General features: G+C 44.2%; 1 protein-coding gene across 4 annotated transcripts in view; it reads left to right on the top strand.

Annotated features, from left to right (window-relative positions):
- Positions 1 to 15337: 15337 nt before the first annotated feature.
- The window catches only part of KMT5B (lysine methyltransferase 5B), a 387499-nt gene continuing 386467 nt past the window's right edge, over positions 15338 to 16369 (top strand). For 2 of the 4 annotated variants that reach the window (XM_030201302.1, XM_030201303.1), the window contains exon 1: positions 15338 to 15655. The gene's annotated coding sequence lies outside the window, so the exon portion shown is untranslated. Of the gene's footprint in view, positions 15785 to 16369 lie in introns of all 4 variants that reach the window. The other 2 variants (XM_030201304.1, XM_030201301.1) reach the window with 2 other exon arrangements.

Genomic DNA, 16369 nt, shown 5'->3' with positions numbered 1-16369 from the left:
GACCATGGGGAATTTTTCCATCACCTAGATCAGATACTTTTGACACATGGGGAGGGGCATGTACTAGTTGGCGGTGATTTTAACATTACCCCTGATCCACAGTTGGACAACTCCGCTCCATCAGTACAATATGCCCGCCGGGGACGAGAGTTACTTCAATCTTTTATGGCTAAGTGGCACTTGGGGAACACCTGGAGGCAGGCCCATCCCACCCAACGAGACTATACATATTTCTCTTCGGTCCACAATTCTTTTTCCCGCATTGATTTTTGGCTGGGGTACACGGCTGTCATGGGAAATATCAGGGACCAGCGCATTGAGCCATGCATGTGGTCGGACCATAGTCCGGTCATTCTTGTACTGAGGACCTCAGAGGGGCGACAGACTGCTCCACAGTGGAGACTGGATGATGCATTGCTGGCTGAGGTGACCCATGTGCTTCAATTTGAATGGCTTATTAAAGAATATATCCAATTTAATGACAATGAGGAGGTCTCTCCAGGGGTGCTTTGGGAGGGCTTTAAGGCGGTCATGAGGGGCCACTTTATTGCGTTAAAAGCTCATATCCGCAGGGAAAAAACCCAAGCAGAGGAATTAGGGCGCAGGAGACTAGCACAGGTGGAGAAACTAATCTGTAGACAAGGCCCGGGGGGGCCCCACACAACACTTACTAGACCAAGCTCATAGACAAGAGATTCGCGAACTTCAATTGGCGGATATCTCAGAGCAGCTAAAAAGGGTATGCCAGACACATTTCGAGTTTGGCAATAAAGCTAGTAGGCTCTTAGCACATAAATTAAAACATCAGGCAAATAGAACGCATGTTCCCCGCTTAAAAGATGAAAAAAGAGATAGCACCACAGATTCGGGGGCCATACAAGCAATCTTTAAGCGATATTACGAGAAACTTTATACCCCAGACATTAATCCCGAGGAGGTGGAGATCACTGCTTTTTTTAGATCAGGTCCACTTGCCAACTCTTACGAAAGGTGCACAAGATAGGCTTTCTAGGCCAATTGAGCTGGAAGAGATAATACGTGCTATTAAGGAGCTGGCGTCCAATAAAGTCCCGGGACCCGATGGGCTTACTAATAAGTTCTACAAGACCTTTGGAACTCTCGTGGCCCCTATGTTGCGGAGGGTATTTAATGATTTAGGCAAGAGGGAATCTCTGCCGGAGACTTGGCATCTAGCGAATATTATAGTTTTGCCCAAGCCAGGCAGAGACCCCCAGCTGAGCAGTTCCTATCGGCCCATCTCTCTATTGGGGGTGGACTATAAAATCTTCACCTCCATATTGGCAGCTCGCCTGCAGCAGTACCTCCCACAACTAATTCATGAAGATCAAGCGGGGTTTGTACGGGAGCGCCAGACGTTTGATAATATCCGCAGGACACTCCACCTTATTCAACATGCTAATATTAAAAAACTCCCACTCTGTATAATCTCACTAGACGCAGAAAAGGCGTTCGACAGGGTGCACTGGCCATTCCTATTTGCAACTTTGAAGAGGGCGGGTATTTCCGGGGATTACTTGCATTGGCTATCCCTGTTATATAGGGCACCCACAGCGTCGGTGAGGGTCAATGGGAGCCAGTCGCCCACATTCCAATTGAGACGAGGTACGCGACAGGGCTGCGCCATGTCGCCTCTCCTCTTCGCCTTGGCGGTGGAACCATTGGCAGCCTACATTAGATCACACCCGGACATCAGGGGGTTGAGGTTGGGACCGACAGAGACCCGGATATTGTTGTTTGCGGATGACATTCTTCTCACATTGACAGACCCCACCATGTCACTTCCAATTATAGGGGCGGCCCTGCGGGATTATGGCTAGGTGGCTAGATTCAAAGTTAATATGGAAAACTCAGAAGCATTAAATTTTACTATACCAGTAGATCAGGTGGAGGAGATGCGAGCTCACTTCCCCTACCGGTGGGCGTCCAAATCCATCAAATATTTAGGGGTAAATATAACAAAACGATGGGAGGGCCTATATGAGGCCAACTTCCCAGCAAAAGTACGGGAACGTTTTTTGGAGTTGGATAAGTGGGAGGGCTTAACGATTTCATGGATGGGGCGGATCAGTGTGGTTAAAATGATCCTATTACCCAAAATGTTGTATTTATTCATGGCGCTCCCTATCTCGCTACCCGAAAAATTTTTCAAAGGTCTACAGCGCAGGGTCTTCTCCTTCATTTGGAAGCGAAAGCCACCACGGGTGCGCAGGTCAGTAATGCATCAGCCACAAGCACATGGGGGGATGGGAGTTCCTTCGTTTTGGCTTTACTATAAAGCGGCCCACCTCCGAATACTAGCTGAGTGGCACCATGGGAGAGAGAAGGCCTGGAAAGTTATGGAGCAGTCTTGGTGTAAGTCCCATCCGTTGAAAGCTTATACCTTGGCTACCTGACAGAGAGATAAAAGAGATAATAAAGGAGGCCCCCCCAATTGTGGGGTGGCCACTTACCATATGGAGCAAAATTCGCACCAGTTTTTTTCCGAGGGCGCACATTTTTCTTACATACGGCAATTAGATACGCACCAGGATTTGGCCCGGGATCCTCAAACCAATGTTTTAGGAATTGGGAACAGAGGGGTCTATGGGAGTTGGGTCAAGTGTGGGAGGATGGGGAACTTCTCACTTTCGAGGAAGTGCAGGAGGAATATGGGATTCCTGCCTCCAATGCCTTTCAATTTCGTCAGTTAAGAGATTTTATTTTGCGACGTACAAAAGAAGAGCTGAGCATGGAGGAAACACAATTGGAGCGGGCATTGGCTGGAGGAGGAGGAAGAGGAGGGATATCTAGGTTATATAAAGCACTCCTACTACAGTCACAGCCCATCCTGCACTATACACGAAAGTGGGAAAAAATACTGGGGGTATCATATGAATATCATATGTGGGAAAGGGTGTTTACATCTTTACTTAAAGTATCAGTCTCTAATGCTTTAGTAGAAAATGGCTATAAAATTACTATATTGTTGGTATTACACACCACAGAGACTAGCTAAGATGTTTAAGGGGGGGTCTGCTCTCTGCTGGCGTCAATGTGGTATGGAGGGAAACATGGTCCATATCTGGTGGGCTTGCCCACAGGCTCAACAGTATTAGACGAGGGTTCTGAAACTGATTGCTAGTATAACAAAAATTGCTTTTCCCATGAAAATGGAACATTGCTTGCTACACATAAGACTTCAGGGCAGCAAAAAGTACGCGCATCAATTGGCCACTCAGATATTGGTGGCCAGCAAACTAGTGCTGGCAGCGGCATGGAAGCAACAGACTCTACCGGGACTAAAGACGATTCTGCGGAAATTGGACAATATTCAGCTGATGTTTAAGCTGACTGCTATGCGACTGGGTCGCCTGCTACCCTATCATCGAGTTTGGGATCCATACACGGAGTGGTTGGCACAGCCAGACTCTACCTTGGCACTTCAATAGGAGGGAGGGAGGGGTGAGGGGGATGGTGGGAAAGGGGGATATAAACAGTTGGTTAAAGCTATGTTGACGATGTTACACTATTAACTTGGAAAGTATCTGACTGAATATTTGCAGTTACATTTGTATGTTTGATCTTTATTTAATAAAAACTTTAAAAAAAAAAAAAAAAAAGAAGATGCTGACGACTGATGTATCCCACCTGGGGTGGGGAGCTCACTTGGATGTGTTCCACACTTGGGGTGCTTGGTCAGCGGAGGAGACAGATCTTCACATCAACCTGGAGCTACAGGCAATATGGAAAGCCCTAACGGTTTTCAGAGATCGGCTGATCAACTCATTGAAAGGGACAATGAGGTTGCAGTGTATTACACCAACAAGCAGGAGGCTGTCCGGATGTGGCAATGGTATATCCAGAATGGGATAGTTTTCAGAGCCACATACCTGGCGAGCAAATCCAACAGCCTGGCCGTCAGATTGAGCAAGGTCATGCAACCGCACGAGTGGTCACTCAGCACGGGCATTGCTCGAGAGATTTTCCGAGTGCTGGGCACCCTCTTGGTAGATCTCTTTGCCATTCCTTACAATCACAAAGTCCCTTGGTACTGTTCTAAGCTCAGAGCACATGACAGACTAGCATCAGATGCCTTCCATCTCCACTGGGGGAGTGGCCTTCTGAATGTGTATTCTCCTATCCTTCTCATGAGGAAGACTTTACTGAAACTCGGGCAAGACCGGGGAACCATGATCCTCATAGCCCTATATTGGCCCTGGCAAATCTGGTTCCCACTTCTTCTGGAGTTATCCTCTGAAGAACCTTGGAGATTGGAGTGTTTTCTGACCCTCATAACACAAAACGGGGGCTCTCTTCTGCATTCAAACCTCCAATCTCTAGCCCTCACAGCCTGGATGTTGAGGATTTAGAATTGGAAGTATTCCACTGAGTGGTGTTATTCTTTCAAACGGAGGTTGCTGTCTGGTGTGAGGGCAAAGCCATAGATCCTCTTTCTTGCCCTACACAAGCCTTACTTGAATACCTTCCACACCTTTCTGAGCCTGGTCTTAAGACCAACTCTGTAAGAGTGCAATTAATGCTTACTGTCACATGTGGAAGGTAAGCCCATCTCTGGACAGCCTTTAGTTTTCACTTTGAGAGGTTTCCTTTTGGCAAGGCCCTCTGTCAAACCACCACCTATGTCATAGGACATCAGCATCATCCTCACCCAGCTGATAAAAGCTCCTTTTGAGCCACTTGATTCTTGCCCACTAAAGTACTTGACTTGGAAGGTCTTGTTTTTGGTGGCAGTTACTTCTGCTTACAGGGTCAGTGAGCTTCAGGCCCTAGTAGCGGTTCCTCTTTACATGAAGTATCATCATAACAGAGTAGTTCTCTGCACACACCCTAAGTTCCTGCGTAAGGTAGTGTCGAAGTTCCATCTGAATCAGTCTGTCGTTCTTCCAACATTCTTTACCATCCTGGTGAAAGCATACTGCACACCTTGGACTGCAAGCGAGCATTGACCTTACAGACAGTCCACCCAGCTTTTTTGTTTCTTTTGATCCCAATAGTATGGGGGTCGCCATTGAGAAATGCACAGCCTCCATTTGGCTGGCAGATTGCATTTCTTTTACTTATGCTCAAACTGGGCTGTCTCTTGAGGGACATGTCAAGGCTCATAATGGCAGAGCTATAGCGGCATCATTAGCCCACTTGATCAGCATCTCTAGAAGAGATTTGCAAGGCTGCAATATGGTCTTCAGTCCACACATTCACATCCCACTATTGCCTTGAGCAAGACACCCGGTGTGATGGCTTGGTCAGACAGTTCTGCAGAATTTGTTTGGGGTGTAGAATCCAACTCCATCCTACGTCCATTTTATTCTGTTCCATGCTGCATTCTCACACATTTTGACCTCGTAATTGCGAGTTCCTATTTGTCCTAAAGTTGTTGTTTTCGGTACGCCTGGTAGCTAGGGATTCCCATGTATAAGAATCAACTGACTTGCTTGTCCTAGGAGAGGTATTTTCCGAGGTCAGCAGGCCATTAATTCTCACATACCCTCCCACCTCTCCTTGGAGATGTATAGCTATGTTATTGTACTGCTGGTCCCATGCTCGTGCGGCAGGTGGAAGGCACTCACGCATGTGCGGTGGGAGTGCTGCTGCAAACTTTTAAAGATGTACTATTCTGGATAGCGTTCCGCACCTGGCACCATGGATGATGTCATCCCCATGGGAGAATTAATGGCCTGATGTCTTTGGAGAATATTTTTTACAGGTAAGTATCTTTGCTTTATGGTGCTGTCTTGCAGCTTACAGTGCATCTATGAAAGGCGACTTAGGGTTAAACACAAAACAGCCAGTGGTTTTTCCCAAAAATTTCAGCTTGGCATGGTATTAGGCTATAATTTTATTAAAGAAAAGTTGCATGAAATATATATCCAAAAATTATTTTCCATTGGGAAAAAATTCTTACATTCTCTATTAAAAAAAAAAGCTATATATAGCTTGTTTTCTGCATAACACTGTCAAAACTTGACCAATTTAAATAAAATTAAGGATAAGCCTACACTCAGGCTGACCACCTCACCTAAACAAGGTTGCCACCACCATACTTATCATGATATGTGCAGATGCCATTTTGCTGTAAATATAAACAGTTTACCATGGTTTTCAGTCTGGAGGATCTCTTCCTTATTAAAAACTTGTATCTGGAGAAAGGTTATGGCAAGTGTAGAATATGTTTTGAAGAACTTGTGAGAAACAGGCTGAATTGATCTGCCAGTCAGGAAGCAGCAGGGATCAGTTCACACTGAAGAAAACGTGACAGTTGAACCAGATAGTGAAGTGACATCATTTAGGTAAATTTATTCAGGATGATAATTCCAAAATTTTATTGAAATTGGTCAAGTTTTGACAGAGTTAAGCAGAAAACAAGCTTTGTGTAGTTTTGTTTAGTTTTTTTTTTTTTAAACAGTATATAAAAAGGCAAATTGATATGCAAAAGTGAAAATGTTCCCTGCTATCCTATTTGCAGGATCCTATCAGCGTTAATGAAGTTCATGCCACACATAAACAATTGCTAACTAATTACAGACTTTCTGGTAATACTGCTAGCAATTTCCAGCGCATTTCAAATAGCCTATAGCATGAAACCAATAAAGGAACTTGCACTTGGGTCATTTCTTGGCCTGTAGCATTTCACTCTATCTGCCTTGTGCTTTGAGGTGTGACTGTATGATTTATTAAGGATATAACATAATGTTGTGAGGAAGTAATATTTGCTGAAATCATCTTAATGAACTTGTTTTACTTGTTTTTTGTCATATTACTGTTATGAAATAAAGTCACTCTGCCTCCTTTTATCCCCAATGAAAATTTTGTAGATGGTATATCATGCTCCATTTGTTGGGTTGAGTATCTTGAGATATCTTCGTCAGTGCAGGTACTGTATTTCAATGTGACTTAAATCTTGTGTACAATAGCTGCCTGCAATGTTGAGAAACAATAAAATCAAGAAATAAAGCAATGAAATCAAAATATATCTATTGCATTTCTATTTATTTATTTATTTAGATTTTGCTCACACATTTTTTCAGGATTGAATATGCCTCGGCAGGCAGAAGGTATGTGAGCACAAACTACGAATGGGACTCATGAATTCAGATTTCCAATCTTCATCTGATTCATTCTTTGCATTCTCTCATCCCTCCTCCCTTTCTCCTGCTGTCCACAATCTCTCTTTCTCTTGTGCCCCTGGTCCAACACCTCTTTCTTCCTCCCCTTCCCCATACAGCATCTCCATCGCTCCCACCATGTCCAACACCTCTCCATCTCTCTTTCCCTATGCATCTCTCCCTCTTTTCAATCCCATCACCCCCATATCCAACATGTCTCCCTCTCTTTCCATCCGACCTCCAACAATCCTCCCTCCACAAATCCATGCAGCATCTCTCCCTTCCACCCCATCCCCAGAAATTCTCCGTCTCTAACCCCACACCCCATGCAGCATCTCTCCCTCCCTCTATATCCAACAATTAATCCCTCCCCCATGTGCAGCACCTTGTTCCTTCCCATCCCTCCCCTCCTCTCCCTTTCCCTACATCCCCATGCATTTCTCTACAGCACCTCTTTCCTTCTCTCCCCTCCACCCTGATGCATTTCTCTGCCAGCGAGAATTGCTCCCCTGCCCCATCTACCTTCAGTGAAGGTAGATGGGAGCAGAGGAGCAATTCTCGCTAGCAGAGAAATGTCCTTCACAAAGATTTCTGTCAAAGGGGTACCGCTGGCAGGGAAGGTCCTTCATAAAGATTTCTGTGGGTTACCACTGGCAGCAGAAGCGATTCTCAGACACCACTTGCCTGTGGCAAAGCCGGAAGCCTCCCCTCTGAAGTGTTCCGCGCAGGCAAAAAAAAAAAGGAAGTTGCATCGAGTGGGGCCAGCGGTACTCAGTAGCAGAGGGGAGGCTTCTGGGTTAGCTGTGGGCAGCATGTCAGAATCGCTGCTGCTGCCGGTGGTAACCCTTTGAGAGAAACATTTGTGAGGGAAGGAAGGGAGAGAGATGCAGGAGCCCCTGGAGCGCAGCCTGCTCTTGCAAGAGTACAGAGCCGCTGGGTGGGCCTGAGCCCAAATTGGGTGGGCTCAGGCCCACCCGTGGCTATGCCCCTGATTTGCTTTCCTTTAGTCCATCCAGACCGGCCCAGAACCCTCCCTGTGCTGTGATTTCTGGGCCATTAATTTCTGTCTGATGACAACACTGATGTAATTTAGTATTCTATATTAGTTTCAGGGGTATTGAGCTGCTTTGAGCATTTGAAGTCAGTTATTTAAAAAAAAAAAAAAAGAGAGAGAGAGAGACCCATATACTTGCATATATATATGTTTTCAAAGCCTGTAAGGCTTCACCTGTTGCCTATTTGGCTTTACCAGTTGCATAGAAACTTACTTCCTTTCTTTCCTGTGTTGTTATGTTAATACTGGATCTTACTATAGCTAGCCATGGCTCTTACTGGCTTTCATGAGAGTCAGAATTCTCAGTCTACACCTGCTGGAAGGAGTGTACAACCTATCACTATCTTTCTGGGCAGGTCTAGAGGGACTAAAGAAAAGTAAATTAGCAGGTAAGATCTCATTTCTCCAATAAGGACTGGTCTAAGTTACAGTGTGTGTAGCAAGCTAGTCCAGGTGCAGAATGAGTGCAGCGTCAGTCACATTATGTACTAAAGGCATGGGAGAAGAGCCAGGCTTTTACCTACTTCCTGAAGTAGAGGTAGTCTTCAGTTATACATGGCCTCGCTTGGAGTAAATTCTAGAGCATGGGGGCTACTCCTGAGAAGGCTTGCTGGCGCGTATTACATCGTACAATTTCTTTTTAAATTTTTGTTACATTTGTACCCCACGCTTTCCCACTCATGGCAGGCTCAATGTGGCTTACATGGGGCAATGGAGGGTTAAGTGACTTGCCCAGAGTCACAAGGAGCTGCCTGTGCCTGAAGTGGGAATCGAACTCAGTTCCTCAGTTCTCCAGGACCAAAGTCCATCACCCTAACCACTAGGCCACTAGGGGACAGATAGTGATGATCCTTGAAAGGATCTTAGAGGTCTCAAAGGTGTGTTGAGGACTAAGTTAAAAGTATTCTGGCCCATTTTGTCTGAGGGCCTTGAAAATAAAATACAATGCAAGTTATATTCAGGTACAGTTGGTATTTTCCTGTTCCTGGAGAACTTACATTTTAAGTTTGTACCTGAGGCAATGGAGAGTTGAGTGGAAGTACAAGTGGAAGTAGGAATACTATGCTGCTCTAACCATTACATACAGCTACTAAAGATAATGCATATTGCATATGTCTAATAGCTCAAATATAAACTAAAGGCCAGTAGATTTGAAGCCTGGTGGTCGTTTGGCAACCTTTCAAAAACAGATAGGCAAATCATTTTATGGTTGCTAATAACTACAAGATTTCTGTTACAGTGCTGCTGAACAGGTTCACATGGCCAGCAGGAAGATGGTGGACTGAGGGGGGGGGAGGGGGAGCGCTAACTGCGAGACATGTTAAAGTACAGGCATGTATTTCCAGAATACTATAAATATTCTGTGTAATATGTTGTATTATTTTGGTGCACCATTTTGATTTTTTGGCACATAATTCACTGGAGTGTCTTCAATGTGCATATTAACTTCAGTAACAGAGGTATGGGGGAAGGGCAACAGTGGAGGGGTCTTTCCCTGCTGTATTAAAGTGACCTACTATCCCTTCACTGCTGATAAAGAAGCATCCCCTCACCAAAAGGATTTTAACTTGCCCTGGCAGGACTGGCCCTCTTTAGCTTTTCCAAACATGAGTCACCAGCTACCTATGAGCACCTGTTATTCAGACAGTGGCTGCCTTCAGGTAAGCCAAGGGTGGTGAGTTCGAAGACACTGGCTCTAGCCACAGGCAAGCACACACCTGGTAGCAGTAGGCAAAACCCCATCCCAGTGTAACCTAGATTTCAGTCTTAGTTTAAATTCAACCTGCGTCTAGAGCTGTCTTTCTAGACAGGAATATTGAATAGCAAATTCGGGGGGGGGGGGGGGGGGGGCGTGTCAAGATGGCGCCGTAGCGGGAACATTTTAAGAGAGCTCCTGCCTTCAACTACCGATTTCAGCTGGTTTTCAAAGTTTTATTTCCTAAATGCCACATACGAAACGGAAAGGGACGACCCGGAGGGATCCCTTACCTCCAGTGACGTCCACCCCGGTAGGAGTGGGTCTCGAGCGCTTCTTCCCCGCGCTATCCCAGAGAAGCGGTGCGGAGTCCTTAGCGGGTCGAGCCGGTGGAGCGGCTTCCCCGCTGGAAGCTGAAATATCTCTCTCCCCGCCATGCTCTGCGACGCCTCCTTGCCCTGCTACTGTGATGAGTCGAGCGGGGTTTCATACGGAACCCGGAAGGGGTGAAACCGAGGAGCCCAGAGGGAAGCCCGATTCTCAAAAAACAACTGGGGCAGCAGGAGAGATGGAGGTGAGCTTGGAAAGGATCTGGATGAAGTTGTTAGAAATAGAAAAGACTCTGAAACAATCAACTGAAGAGGTAAAACATTTGAGATTGAATGTTCAGGAGGTAGGGAACTCCCTTGAATTGGTGAAGCAAGATTTTTCCCTAAAAATTGAAACTTTACAAAGAGAGTCCAAACAAAATGACGAATTTAAAGTGGCTGTGATAAAGGATACAACAGATTTAAGAAGAAAATTAGAACAAATGGAGAATTATAACAGGAGATTGAATCTCCGTGTATTGAACTTTCCAAGGTTGCTAGCTGTATCTCCAAATGATATGTTTAACAGATTTCTGAAAGAAAATTTAAATTTTCCTCAAGAAGTGTTTCCCCCGCTGAACAAGATTTATTATATACCAACTACAATGAAAAAAGCAGATACAGAGAATTTAACAGATTTGCAAAATGTCACGGCCATTTTGGAACAGACTATTGAAGAAGCACCTGAAAGAGGGACATTGTTAGTTTCGTTTGTTTTTCAACAGGACTTAAATGCAATAATGCGTCTTTATTTTAAGTCAACAAATAAGGTATTTGCTGGTCAGAAAATTTGGCTTTACCCTGATGTGACTAAACTCACTCAGGAAAAGCAAAAAAAATTTCTTTCTATGAGGTCTAAAGTTCTGGAAATAGGGGGCTCTTTCCTCCTGGCATATCCCTGTAAATGCGTTATTAGATTGAATCAGACAAAATACATATATTATACACCCGATCAACTCCAGACCTTCCTAGATGGTAGAGAACTGCAGTGATAAAGTTTGTAATGGGATATACGGATCCATATATTTTGTTTAATTAAGCACGTAAAGCGGTGTTAACTTCACAGATTCCTACCCCCCCCCCCCTTCCTTTCTTATTTAGAGGTCTAAAGAAGCCAAGTGATGTATAGTAATTTGAAGAAATATTCTTTTTTTTGTTTACTTTGTAACTATTGGCTATATTATACTAAGCAGTGTTGATATCTCTGTAAGTATATGAATTCAATAAAAATTATATTACATAAAAGCAAAAAAAAATGAATAGCAAATTCGATTCACACCTGGGATTCAGTGTGCTTATTCATTTTAATTGAACATATGAACAAAAGTTTGGTGTTTTAAATATAGATTTTTTTTTTTGTTTTGGGAGGGGGGGGGGGTAGTTCTAGCAGTATTAAAAACAAAATGTATGGACAACTTAAGCACAGTACAAAAAAGTAAACCGTACCTATTTTTCCCCCCAAGTGAGGTAAATAATGGACTACTCTATTGAAGAGAAACAGTAAAAAAAAAAAATCTCAATGCAGATCAAACAGTCCTGTAAATAATGGACTGCCATGAATATTTTATTTAATAGGACTTTACAAACATGTTCATATTTTTGTTCACTCTAAACAGCTGAGGTGTAGTAGAAGAATTTTGTAAAAACCCTATACTTATAGACATACTAATAAAAAAGCCCCGTTTCTGATGCAAATGAAACGGGGGCTAGCAATGTTTTCTTCTGTGTGCATGTGGGAGTGTGTGTGTCCCTGCCCTCTGGCCTCTCTCCCCTCCCCCCTCTGAGTCCTTCACTGTTACAGAGCCAGCGATTTGATTTCGTGCTCTGATGTTTTTCTTCACTGACTGTGTTACAGAGAGGGCGGGGCAGACACTCATAGGGAAACCGGATATCTCGCCCCCTTCACACTTCCGGCTGGAGGCTTCATAGAACGTTGGTGTTGCTTTTTATATAGAGAGATTTAAATACCCAGTATACATGAATGTAACTCACCTTGAGCTACTACTGAAAAGGTGTGAGCACCAAAATAAAAAAAAATTATAGATATAGATGCACATACTGCAGCAGGACATGTTTATCCACTCCTACCATAGCTGAGATATAGTAACATAGTAAATGACGTCAGATAAAGACCTGTACGGTCCATCCAGTCTGCCCAACAAGATAAACTCATTTTACATGGTATGCAATACTTTATATGTATACCCGAGTTTGATTTGTCCTTGCCATTCTCAGGGCACAGATCATAGAAGTCTGCCCAGCACTCTTGTACTAAAAGTTCTGAAGCCCTTTAAAATTTACACTCAAACCCATCCATATCCAGTTTCGATCAGGGCGTAGACCATAGAAGTCTGCCCAGCACTGGTTTTGCTTCCCAATTACCAGCGTCGCCACCCAATCTCTGCTAAGATTCTGTGGATCCATTCCTTCTAAATAGGATTCCTTTGTGTTTATTCCAAGCATTTTTGAATTCCATTACCATTTTCATGTCCACCACCTCCCGCGGGAGAGCATTTCACATATTCACCACCCTCTCTGTGATAAAATACTTCCTGACATTACTCCTGAGTCTGCCCCGCTTCAACCTGAATTCATGTGCTCTAGTTCTACCACCTTCCTGTCTCCGGAAAAGGTTTGTTAGAGGATTAATACCTTTCAAATATTTGAACGTCTGTATCATGTCACCCCTGTTTCTCCTTTCCTCCAAGGTATACGTGTTCAGGTCGGCAAGTCACTTTGCGTATGGTTTGCAATGCAAACCCCATACCATTTTTGTAGCCTTTCTTTGCACCGCCTCCAGTCTTGTTACATCTTTAGCAAGATATGGCCTCCAAAACTGAACACAAATACTCCCAAGTGGGACCTCACCAATGACTTGTAGAAGGGCATCAACACCTCCTTTCTTCTACTGGTTATACCCCCTCTCTATGCAGCCTAGCATCCTCCTGGCTATGGCTGTCGCCTTGTCGCATTGTTTCTTCACCTTCAGATCCTCGGACACCAACACTCCAAGGTCTCTCTCCTGAGTCAAGCTTACTAATCTCTCCCCTCCTATCAGGTATCTCTCATTTGGGTTTCTGCACCCCAAGTGCATTACTCGACACTTCTTGGCACTAAATTTTAACTTTCCAAAACTCTCATATACTGAGTTTTCTCAATCTCCGGTTTCTTAGTCTATGAAATCCACCAATTCAGAAAGAAACCTTCCACTTAATTTATATATAATTTTTCTAAAACACTATGTTTATAAATAATGTGATTTGTGCGCAGTGCTCGGTGCATTACACATAACCAAAGTCAGGAATCCAAAGTTAGTAATGCCACCTTCCCGCCATCACAGCACAAGAGTCCAAGCCACCCTACCTATGTGTCTATTGCCATTCATAGCAGTCCATCAACAAGTACAGACATATAGATGATAGATTGTACTTAGCTTTTAAAGTGGTAGGCTCACTCGTGTGGAAATAAATCTGCGGTCGGGATTCTGCTAAATACACCCGGTCATGTGTAGTGCTGTGCATCCTGTGAATTTAGTGATGAACTCCCACTACCGTGTCACATCTCTTCAAAAGAGCAGTATCTTTAATAGAACCTTTTGTCCTCGACATGAGCCATGTTTTGCTAGCCAAGTTAGGTGGTCTGTGTCAGAGCTGCACTTCGTACAGAGTTCTACCGGCAGAAAATTTTAACTGCCAGACCCTCTACCATTCTTCTAATGTTCGGAAATCCCTTCTCAATGTTTCTACTCCCTCCAGGGTATCCACTCTATTAGCTTTTTTCGTGTCATCTGCAACAAGGCAGACCTTTCCTTCCAACATTTCAACAATATCTCTCACAAATATATTAAACAGAATAGGCCCCAGCACTGACCCCTGAGGAACTCCACTCCTCACCTTCCTTTCCTCCGAGTGGATTCCATTTACCCCCACCCTCTGCCACCTGTCAGTCAACCAGTTTCCTATCCAGTTCACCACCTTTGGTCCTAAGTTCAACCCTTTCTGCTTATTCACGAGTCTTCTGTGGAGGACTGTATCAAAGGCTTTGCTGAAATCCAAGTAGATTACATCTAGGCATGTCCTTCATCCAGTTCTTTGGTCACTCAGTCAAAGGAGTGAATAAGATTCATTTGGCAGGATTTTCCTTTGGTAAAGCCATGTTGCCTTGGGTTCTGTAACCTGTTGGCTTCTAGAAAGTTAACTATCCTTTCTTTCAGCAGCGACTCCATTATTTTTTCTACCACTTATGTGAGACTTACCGGTCTGTAGTTTCCCACTTCTTCCGTCTCCACTTTTGTGAAGCGGGCCCACATCCGCTCATCTCCAATCCCGCGGAACCTCTCCCGTCTCTATAATATTTAACCATCTCTCTGACCTCATGTACAACTTTCTTTAAATCAGTCACCTTACTTTCTAACTCTTCTTACTCTGTTACCTATCTATATGTTACATCTTTGCTTTACCCTTCAATATCAATTAAAATGTTCTGTTATGTATTGTAAGAAGTATACTATGCCATACTTTGTATTGTTATTTGAATATTTTTACTGCTGTAATTGCCTATTGCTTATGTTTGATCTATTCTTACTGTACACAGCCTTGAGTGAATTTCTGCAAAAAGGTAGTAAGTAAGTAAATAATAAAATAAAGATAGAACATGGTGATGGATGGCTGAAAAAGGGAGAGCATTAATGGTACTATTGGAGCTTGGGTGCACCCCCAAAGAAAAAGACGTTCTGCTGCCCCTGCAGGTATGGTTTCCATTTATCAGTCTTATTTGGCCTTATTCAATTTTAATAGTGCATTTTGAATGACAGTAAACATTTTATTATGTATTTTACTTATTGTATTTATGATGTATTTTATTGCCCTATTAGGCAGCAGTTTTGGGGTTTCTCATTAAGTTTAATAAAGCAGGCCCCTATGTATCAATTTGTTTCTGTCAGTTTATATGGAATCATGTCTGGGTCTGGCTGTCTGTCTCTGTGGGACCAGTCTGTCTCTCTCTTTCCCTTCCTGTCAGTGGATTGGGGGAGGGGCGGTCCCAGAGTTTAAAGGGACATCTCACGGCAGAGCGAACGGAAGAACTACTCACTGAAAATAATCCGTTACTGGGCTTTGGTTTGGTGCACCCTGTCAGTACACGGAAATTCACGATGACTGAAGCAAAGAGTCAGAGCAAAAAACGGTTGCGGTCGCTACTTGCTGGGTCACTTGGCTTGTTGCGGGTACCTGCAGTGCACGGTGGTTTGACGGACTTTGCTTGTGCTGGCGGAGGGATACTGGGACCGGCGGAGGGATTCTTGTAATGCGCAGCTGTTTCTCTCTCGGTTTCGCACCACCGCCATCTTGAATCGGGATGTTTTTTTGTGGGTTTTGGTGAGCAATTGCCGGTGACTGTGCTGTCATTAGTGAGGGTAGGTACATCTCAGGAAACCGGTGATATAGGTCTGAGCACGGCGGCGGAGATACTTGGAGAGAGCCAGTGACATATCGACAGTAGTAACTAAGGGTATCGGCCTCCATCTGTCTCTGCTCGCCCCAAGGTAAGGGCACACGGGTAGAATTTTGCTGTCTGATGTGGGAGGGAGAAGCGCTGTGCAGTGTAGTGGGGTCACTGATTATGATGGGAGAGGTTAGTTGTTGTTTGTGATGGAGGAGCGAAAAAGAGCGTGTGGTATTGATGACTGCGCAGCTGGTTCTAATTTCTTCCTTACGTTTCTCTGCAGGCTGGCAGTTTTGCGCCTAAACTTAGGGGAGCAGTGGGAAGAGATCTGACTCTCCTGTTGCAATTGCGAAATGCTGAGGAAACTAAGGCGGTGGGTGGAAGGGTGGCGAACTTGTTCCTGACCACCAGGGGGCAGCAGCTGACGGTGGAACGGAGAGCCTAAACGGATTGAGGGCAGGTGCATGTAGCTTAGCTTCCGCTATAATATGGGTCCCCCTGTGTACATAGTTAAATCAGTACAGTGCTTATTACATCTAGTCAGACTTATCGTTGTGAATAAATAAAAGCAAGAATGGTGGAATATCTCGACACTACATGACGCAAAAAGCACTATCAAATTTGAACCCTGAAATTCAGTCCCAGGGCAGGAGTGAAGGAGCGCAGTACCAAAATATTTTGTTCC

Source organism: Microcaecilia unicolor, chromosome 4, assembly GCF_901765095.1.
Source record: "Microcaecilia unicolor chromosome 4, aMicUni1.1, whole genome shotgun sequence".
Classification (NCBI taxonomy): Eukaryota; Metazoa; Chordata; class Amphibia; order Gymnophiona; family Siphonopidae; genus Microcaecilia; species Microcaecilia unicolor.
Note: the sequence above shows the minus strand (reverse complement) of the source record. Positions and strands in the feature narration are given on the sequence as shown.